At 37.0% G+C, this 9,158-nt stretch overlaps 1 non-coding gene across 1 annotated transcript; it reads right to left on the bottom strand.

The window, feature by feature from the left end:
- Positions 1-2,227: 2,227 nt before the first annotated feature.
- On the bottom strand, positions 2,228-2,334 carry LOC112518767. The gene has a single exon (XR_003069841.1). It is a non-coding gene; the product is annotated as a small nucleolar RNA R71 (small nucleolar RNA).
- Positions 2,335-9,158: the final 6,824 nt, after the last annotated feature.

Below are 9,158 nucleotides of genomic sequence, written 5' to 3'. Positions count from 1 at the left end.
CAAATTTTACCGACAATGCAACTCCTGTACTTTGGCTGTGTATAACTCACAAACCGTATATCAGAATAAGCTTGTATTTTGCAGTCAGAAGGATTTTACTGTATACTATAACTTTTATGAAGGGTCGAAAATCCAGTTATGATTCTATATGGCTCGAAACAGTATGTTTTTGGGGCTGTTTACACTGTATTCAGGATTAAATTGCAGTTTTGTAAACTTCATTTAAAATAGATGGATGATCCAAATGAGATGATTTCAAAATCAATAGACTCGTATGTTACCAACCTACAACTTTTGTTTAGACAATATAATCTGGATTGTTCTCTAAGTAAGATAAAATGCTTAGAAATAAGAGGGTCGAAAACGGTTGGATCGAAAGAGAATAATGCTAAGATTTACGTTTGAGTTTTCAATTCGTATTTGGTTGTCCTTCTTGAAGTCTACGTTGTTTAAGTACATTAAGACTTAAGTAATTTTATTAAAATAATTATGTTACGGGTTTTTAAGCTTTGTAAATAGTAACCGTTTATGCATTCGTTAGGCACGCGGACAAATCAAACTTGATCGTGAATTTCCGTTTGATCGTGCGTTAATTGTCAAATTTGGTTGTGGTATGGATTTCATATCTCACTTGACACAAGGATAGCCATTTGCGTAAGGCTTCCTAATCCGGATAATCTGTGATAAATTCCGAATAATTTGTTCTGAATTTCCTTTATGTTTATCAAATGTTATTGAACTTTGTTTCCCTTTAAACTACGACTTATATTTTTATTTGGAATATGAATCATTTTGATCACTTGACTTGTTTTATTGCTTCATTTGTGAAACATTTTACTATAGACTCAATAACYGGAGCACCGGTATTGAGATGTTTCCATGGTGACTAAAACGATCATGGCGTTCTTATTTTTATAAGTCCTTAAAAGTGGACTTGATTATGTACCGGTCGAATAGAGGGCGTATGGATCGATCCTAGGAACCGTTATCGGATATTGAATGATGGCCGTGGTTAAATCCACAGAGAGGATTGCTGTGTTGTGCTCACACCCCTTTCCTCACTTGTGCCTGAATGGACTGATCATCTTTTGGGAACAATGCGTCCTCGTGATGCGGTTRGTCTTCGGACCCTTGACATGCTGTTGGGGCATGTTGACTTTCTTTTGGAGTATCACTTGGCGTTTAATTGTTTTTGAACTTGTTATCTCATATTCATTGTTTAGTTATATTATTATCCGTTCACTGAGCATTAAGCTCAGCCGAGATTTTCTTGTCCTCGGCAGGTACATGACTTAGCAGGGATTTTGGGATGAGAGYTACGGAGATGACAATATTAAAGATAACTCATTAAGTCATATTTTTGTTAAAGTTTTGATGACTAATGTCGACATACTGATATTCTGGAACCGTATTTTGAGACATGTTATCTCCGTCTATGATTATGTAATTATATGTTGGTAAATTTTTTTAGCTGCTCTGTTTTATATAGTGTGTTGTTTTCTTTATTCCACTTGTGGCATCTCCAGTCTTTGACCACGCGGGACGGGGGTGTTACACACATCGCGGAGAATTTTTCGAATTTGATCCCGATATTGAGAGAACGTTTCACCATCGGAGGAGGGCTCAAAAAGCATTTTTTGCTCTACTCACTCCAAACATGGCGTTACCTCCCCCAATTATTTCGGAAATACCGCATTTGGAAAACCAACCGCCGGGTTTTGAACTAATTCCACCATTCCCGAACTTTCAACAAGGACATCCACATAATGGTAATGATAATAATTTGGACATAGAATCGGAACCTAATGAGCACCAAAGAGCATAAACTCCGAACATCATTAATTTGGCAAATTCCAAAAATGAGAGGATCATGGATTATGCTATTCCGGATTTTGAGCAATTAAATTCCGGGATAGTTAGACCACATATGACCGCTCTCCATTTCGAACAAAAACCGATAATATTTCACATGTTGCAAACAAACGGCCAATTTGCCGGATTACCTTCGGAGGACCCACATTCGCATTTAAAATCTTTTATGGAAATCACGAATGCCTTCTTGATCCCGGGAGTGTCAAATGACGCTCTAAGGCTCATTTTGTTTCCATTTTCCTTGAGGGATCGGGCAAAAGCATGGTTTAACTCGTTAACTCCGGGTTCTGTGCCGTCATGGAGTAACATGGCGGAAAAGTTTTTGCGAAAATATTTCCCACCAACAAGGAACGCTAAGTCCAAAAATGAGATCTGTCTTTTTAAACAAATTGACGATGAGGTTGTTCCTGACGCATGAGAAAGGTTCAAAGAGCTGTTAAGGAAATGCCCACACCATGGCATTCTGTACTGTATTCAACTCGAGATGTTTTACAATGGGTTAAATCCCATGGCAAAACAAATGCTCGATGCGACTGGGGGCGGAGCCTTTACAGCTATGACCTATAATGAAAGATATGAAATCCTAGAAAAGATATCAGCCAAAAATGGGCATTGGGCTGACCCACGTGCTCAATCACAGAAAAAGACTGCTGGGATACATGATGTAGATGCATATACTACATTAAAAGCTCAGCTCACCTCAATGACCAACATGCTAAAAATCTAACTTCAGGTCAGGGAGTGCAGCAAGCTGCTAATACACCTGTTCCAACAGTCCTCTCTGTGCAATGTATGTGCTGTGGTGGGGAACACTCGTATGAACATTGTCCTCATAATTCTGAATCCATAAACTTTGTTCATAATGGATCTGGTCCATATACCAACAATTACAATGCATGTTGGAAACAACACCCGAATTTTTCTTGGACTAGTCCATGTTTAAATCCACCCGCATCTAAGCAGCAAGGAACCTCTAATTTTCAACCCCAACAACATGGAAATAGTTCTAACTCTCACCAACAAAGTTTTCAGAATTCCCAACCACCTTTTCAAAACAAGCTACCTCCACAGGCTGATTTATCATCTTCTCTGGAAGCAATGATAAAGGGGTTATTTGCACATGCCCAAGCTCAAAATCAAGCATTGATAACCCAACAGAACTCTCAAAATCAATCTCTTTTTAATCAGTAAAGTGCGACTATCAGAAATCTGGAAACCCAAGTCAGTCAACTTGCACTCAATCAGACCAATAGAGTCCTTGGTACTTTTCCTAGTAACACAGAAGTCCCGAGAGCCTTAGAAAAGGAACATGTGAAAGCAGTGACCCTTAGGAGTGGGAATGAGTTGACTGAAGAGGTGCAAAAAGCTAGTGCACCAAGTTTGTCAAAAACTGATGCTACAACATTGGTCCCTACCAAAGAAAGACCGGTCCAACCTTTAGAGAAGCAAGCATTTGAGACCACCACTTCTGTCCCCCCAAGATCAGACTATCCATTACTCTTTCTTGAGGATACTTTAAAAAAGTCATAAGAGAATGATGTTTTAGAGACCCCTAAGCTTGATGCTAAGACTCCATCTGAACCTCCAAAGTGCACCTCAAAGACCCAAGGCATTCAAGACCCATTTGGCTCAACACATCCAAGCAAGAATATGATAAAACCAGTCCCCCCTTATGTTCCATACCCCCAAAGGTTGAGGAATCAGAAAGAGGAACTGCGCTTTAAGAAGTTCTTAGATGTGTTTAAAGAATTGCACATCAACATACCACTTGTTGAGGCAATCGAGCAAATGCCTAGTTATGCTAAGTTCCTCAAGGACATCTCAAGTAAGAAGAAGAAGTTGAACGAGTATGAAACTGTAGCTCTTACTGAAGGATGTAGTGCACTTCTGACCAACAAGATACCTCATAAGCTTAAAGACCCAGGAAGTTTCACTATTCCTTGTTCTATAGGTGGAAAAGAGATTGGGAAAGCTTTGTGTGACTTAGGTGCTAGTATCAACCTAATTGCCTTCATCTATTTTTAACACCTTAGGCATAGGAGAGGCTAGACCTACCACGGTTACACTCCAATTGGTCACCAAATCCATAGCATACCCTAAGGGAAAGATTGAAGATGTGCTGGTGCAAGTTGATAAGTTCATATTTCCGGCAAACTTTATCATTCTAGACTTTGAGGCAGATAAGGACATTCCTATTATTTTAGGGAGACCATTTCTAGCCACCGGAAGAACTCTGATAGATGTTCAGAAAGGAGAGTTGACCATGAGACTTCAGGACCAAAAAGTCACATTTAATGTCTTCAACTCTCTAAAGTACCCTGATTACTTGGAGGAGTGTTCAAGAATAGCAAAAATAAAGGAGATGTGTTTTGAAGAAGGAATTCAGAAAAACCTTAAGTTGGAAGAAAAGTATGGTGAGAAAATAGAAGAAGATGTTGAGGAAATAGAGGAAATAAGAAATGATGTTGTCCAGTAGATGCTACAACATTTGAGCTGCTGGAAAATAGTGAGCAGAAAGACTTCACCCCGTCCATTGTATTACCACTTAACTTAGAATTGAAACAACTCTTACCTCACATAGATTCTGAGAATGATGCACTCTTGCACACGACCGCTAAGGCATATTTGGTTGAGATCATGACTTTCCTTAGAATGCCTAAGACTGATTGGAAGCCTTACACTCATTTCATGTTGAAAACCTTTAAGGCTGCCAATTTTTCCTTTGATAAGAATGTTTGGATAAGCTTTATTAGACATTATTTATCATCGACTAATCATAGCAGCTCTATTTTTATAGAAAGGTTAGTGCCTTTGTTTAGTCTCATAACAGGTGAGAACATCAACTTTCGTGAAAACATTCTAAAGGCCATCAAGGTGGATAATAAGAGTCTGCTTGAAGAGAATGAGAAGTTGAAAAAGGAGATGGCTGCTCAAGCTTCAAAGCCTACTCCTTTGGAGTAGGGCAGGTTCTAACCACTTTCTTGAGCTTCATATTTTACTCTTTGATTCGGGAATAGTTTTTTTTTAGTTTTTAGTCTTAATTTTTATGCATGATCACTTGAGTTGAGGTATGTTGTACATGAGATCATAGCCCAAATAATTTTATTGATTACTTGTCATTCAATCAAGGTATTTTGTTTTTGCTAGAACTAGCAAAACCCTTTTTGGGAAACACTTTGATCACACAATTCACATTAGGAAATGAGATACGCCTTCTTTTCTATGATCATTTTAAGCCACTTGCACCCTTTCAAACACCGTCTACCCCACAAAGCTTCAATGAGGACATTGTCGAATTTAAGTTTGGGAGAGGAGTTTATATAAGGACAAAAAGTCAATACAAAAGAGCAAAGCTCTAATTTGACTCCTTATCACAAAAAGGGTTTGGAAAAACACAACAAAAGTCCCATAGGGACTATGTGTTTTGAAAAAAGCAAGTCCCATAGGGGCTATGTGCACACTCAAATCAAAAGAGGCCAAAGTGCCCAAAAATTTGAAAATTTTATATGTGGAGTATAAAAGGAAAAAGGCTATGAGAAAAAAGAAATGCCAAAGAGAATAAACCTTATAAGCCCTATTGATCCTAAGATTGTGATTGTGATTGTGTTTGAGCTTAACAAAGAAAAAGTTAATGCTAGCCTATGGTTCACACACAAAAACTTGGTTTTGAGTGACTCATCTTGGATTTATGAAAGGCTATGAACTTCATGTTTGGTGTAACTCTCATTGGGTGGGCACTTAATGCCTTAGTCATGCATTTTTGTTCAAATTGAGTCTTTTTGTTTGTCTTTTGGTTGCTTGGGACAAGGAACGGTTTAAGTTTGGGGTGTGATGTATGTTGAGAATTCAACATAAAAGGCACTTGTTTTACGTCTTATTTGTTAAAATAGTTTCCTTTCATTCCCACTTTGAGTCATTTTTATTAATTTCTTTATACATTTGTTATTATGGAGCTAAATATTGTGGTTGACTTGTTGGTACTCAAGGAGGAAGCTAATGGAGAGTTTTTGTTAAACAGCAGGATGCTACAACATTGGAGCAGCATCAACCTGATACATGCATAGCTTTTTGGAGGACTTATTGATTAAGTTGTTGCCTTTTTGAGCTAATGGAAGACAGCTGTAGATAGCTGGGTTTTGAATAAAAATCTGAGATTTAAACTTTTGTTAGAAATATGTACTTTCTAGTTCTTCTATTTTTACTTTGTAACTAGTTTTAGGAAGCTTAGCCTCCAAGTATTATAATTTTTGTCTTTTAATGCCTCCTTTGGGTGTAAAAGGAAGGCTTTGGGTTCCCTTTTTGATCATCCATTACTCCATCTTTCATCCATTGTATTCCATTTCCATTAGGTAGTATTGTAAACCCTCTCCAAGGGTGGTTTTTATAAATCTTTTGAGTTCTTCATCTTTTCTTCATTTATATTCTCGTCTTTTATTTTACGTTCCTTATTTTACGTTCCTTTACGATTATTGTCATTTACATTCCGTCATTTATTTTTCGCAATTTACATTCTCGTCATTTACATTCCCGTCATTTATTTTCTCGTCATTTACATTTCCGTCATTTATTTTCTCGTTATTAACTTTACGCAATTTACGTTTATGTCTTTATTTTCCATCATTTATTTTTTAATTTCCGTTATGAGTAGCTAAGCTTTTATAGCTTGGGTGTGAGACGGAAAGGTGAGATTTTCAAACTGAACGAAAGCAAGTATACAATACGGCCCAACGTCTCTTTCCAAGTAATAAAGTGGTACAAGTACCAGATTATCGTCCACAGAGATTGTAGCCAAAGTTAGATTAGAGTCCAATGAAAAGAGATGATTTCAGATGACGATTTTGAAGACTTTTGTTTGATATAAGGTGAATCCAAACAGAATACAGAATATATAAAAGAAGCAAGGGTGTAAGACTTAAGGTGAGACCCAAACACAAATTTCAGCAGTCAATGCTATAGGAATGCTACAGCAAGCAGTGTTTCGAAACTAAGTTCCACCATCTATTTTGAAGGCATTCCTCTCGGACTTCACCTTTGCACTATCTTATAGCTTTCCACCCATATATCTATGTGGTGTCCGGACCGGGGATAATGACACGATGGTGTTTTCAAAATATATGGATAAACAAATCTCTTTATTAAAAATCACTCTCTCGAGTCGATTCCCATATCATTCAAGTTGGCGTGTTCTTGATAGTTCATCTCTGATTCTATCACACTTTGACACTTTTGAAAAGCGACCAACCCGTCGGGAGTTATTTTTTGAAAAACATAAATGACAAGTCTCCTTGTCGGCACCTCTCTCTAGTCTACCTCTTATGTCATCCAAGTTGACGTGCTTATTAATGGCTTATCTCTTACTCCATCGCACTTTAACATTTTCAAGTGATCAACCCGTCAAGAAGTGTGCTTGGTTTTATAAAAACTCGAATGAAACAATGGAACGTCGTTTACAAAAACACTTAGCTACTTTCGTTCGGTTTGAAAATCTCACCTTTCCGTCTCACACCCAAGCTATAAAAGCTTAGCTACTCATAACGGAAAGTAAAAAATAAATGACGGAAAATAAAGAAATAAACATAAATTGCATAAAAATAAATAACGAGAAAATAAATGACGGAAATGTAAATGACGAGAAAATAAATGACGGGAATGTAAATGACGGGAATGTAAATGACGAGAATGTAAATTGCGAAAAATAAATGACGGAATGTAATTGACAATAATCATAAAGGAACGTAAAATAAAGAACGTAGAATAAAAGACGAGAATATAAATGAAGAAAAAGATGAAGAACTTAAAGGATTAATAAAAACCACCTTTGGAGAGGGTTTACAATACTAGCTAATGGAAATGGAATACAATGGATGAAAGATGGAGTAATGAATGGCTAGAAGAAGGCACCCCAATCCTTCCTTTTATACAAAAAAGGGTCACTAAAAGACAAAAACAAAAGACTTGGAGGCTAAGTTTCCAAAAGTTAGTTACATGGCAACAAAAGAGTACTTAAAAAGTACAATGGCCTAACCAAAGTCTAAACATCAGATTTTTAACCAAAAACTCAGCTTTTACAGCTGTCTTCTACTAGCCAAAAAGTCAGCGTCTTAACCATTAAGCCCTCCAAAAAGATGTGCATGAATTAGATCAATGCTGCACCAATGCTGTAGCATCCTGCTGTTTTCACAAAAAATTCTCTATTAGCTTCATTCAAGAGTACCAACAAGTCAACCATAATATTTAGCTTCATAAAAACAAATGTATAAAGAAATAAATAAAAATGACTCAAGGTGGGAATGAAAAGAAATTATTATGACTAAAAAGACATAAAACAAGTGCTTTATGTGTTAAATTCTCAACACATATCACACCCCCAAACTTAAACCGTTGCTTGTCCCCAAGCAATCAAAAGACAAATATAAAGACTCAATATAAACAAAAATGCATGATCAAGGCATTAAGTGCCTTCCCAAAGAGAGTTATAGCATCATGATGTTCATAGCCTTTCATAAATCTAAGATGAGTCACTCAAAACCAAGTTGTTTGTGTGAACCATAGGCTAGCATTCCCTTTTCTTAGTTAAGTTCAAACACAATCACCATTTTAGGATCAATAGGGCTTATAGGGTTTTCTCTTATTGGTGTATCTTTTCTCTAATAGCCTTTTTTTTCTCTAATATACTCCACATATAAAATTTTCAAATTTTTGGGCACTTTGGCCTCTTTTGCTTGGAGTGTGCACATAGCCCCTGTGGGACTTTTTGTTGTGCCTTTTCATAACATTTTTTTAAAAGACATAGCCCCTATGGGATTTTTGTTGTGTTTTCAAACCCTTCTTTGTGATAAGGAGTCAATTTAGAGCTTTGCTCTTTTGTATTGACTTTGTGTCCTTGTGTAAACTCCTCCCCCAAACCTGAATATGACAATGTCCTCATTGGCGTTTTGTGGGGTAAATGGTGTTTAAAGGGTGCAAGTGGCTAATATGAGCATAGAAAATATGGCCTATCTCATTTTCTAATGGTGATTGTGTGATCAAAGTGTTTTCCCAAAAAGGGTTTTGCTAGTTCTAGCCAAAAACAAAGTACCATGATTAAATGACAAGTAATCACTAAAATTATTCGGGCTATGATCTCATGTGTTAACAACCCTCAACTGAAATGATCATGCGTAGAAATAAGACTATAAAGTATAAAAACTATTCCCGACTTAAAAAGATAAAATATGAAGCTAAAGTAGGGTGGTAGAACCTGTCTGTTGGGTCAGCAGACTCGGTGTTCCCTCGGCAGGTCAAAT

Source organism: Cynara cardunculus (assembly GCF_001531365.2).
Source record: "Cynara cardunculus var. scolymus isolate 2C chromosome LG 9, CcrdV1, whole genome shotgun sequence".
Taxonomy (NCBI): domain Eukaryota; kingdom Viridiplantae; phylum Streptophyta; class Magnoliopsida; order Asterales; family Asteraceae; genus Cynara; species Cynara cardunculus.
The sequence above is the reverse complement of the archived record's forward strand: the minus strand, read 5'-3'. Positions and strand labels throughout refer to the sequence as shown.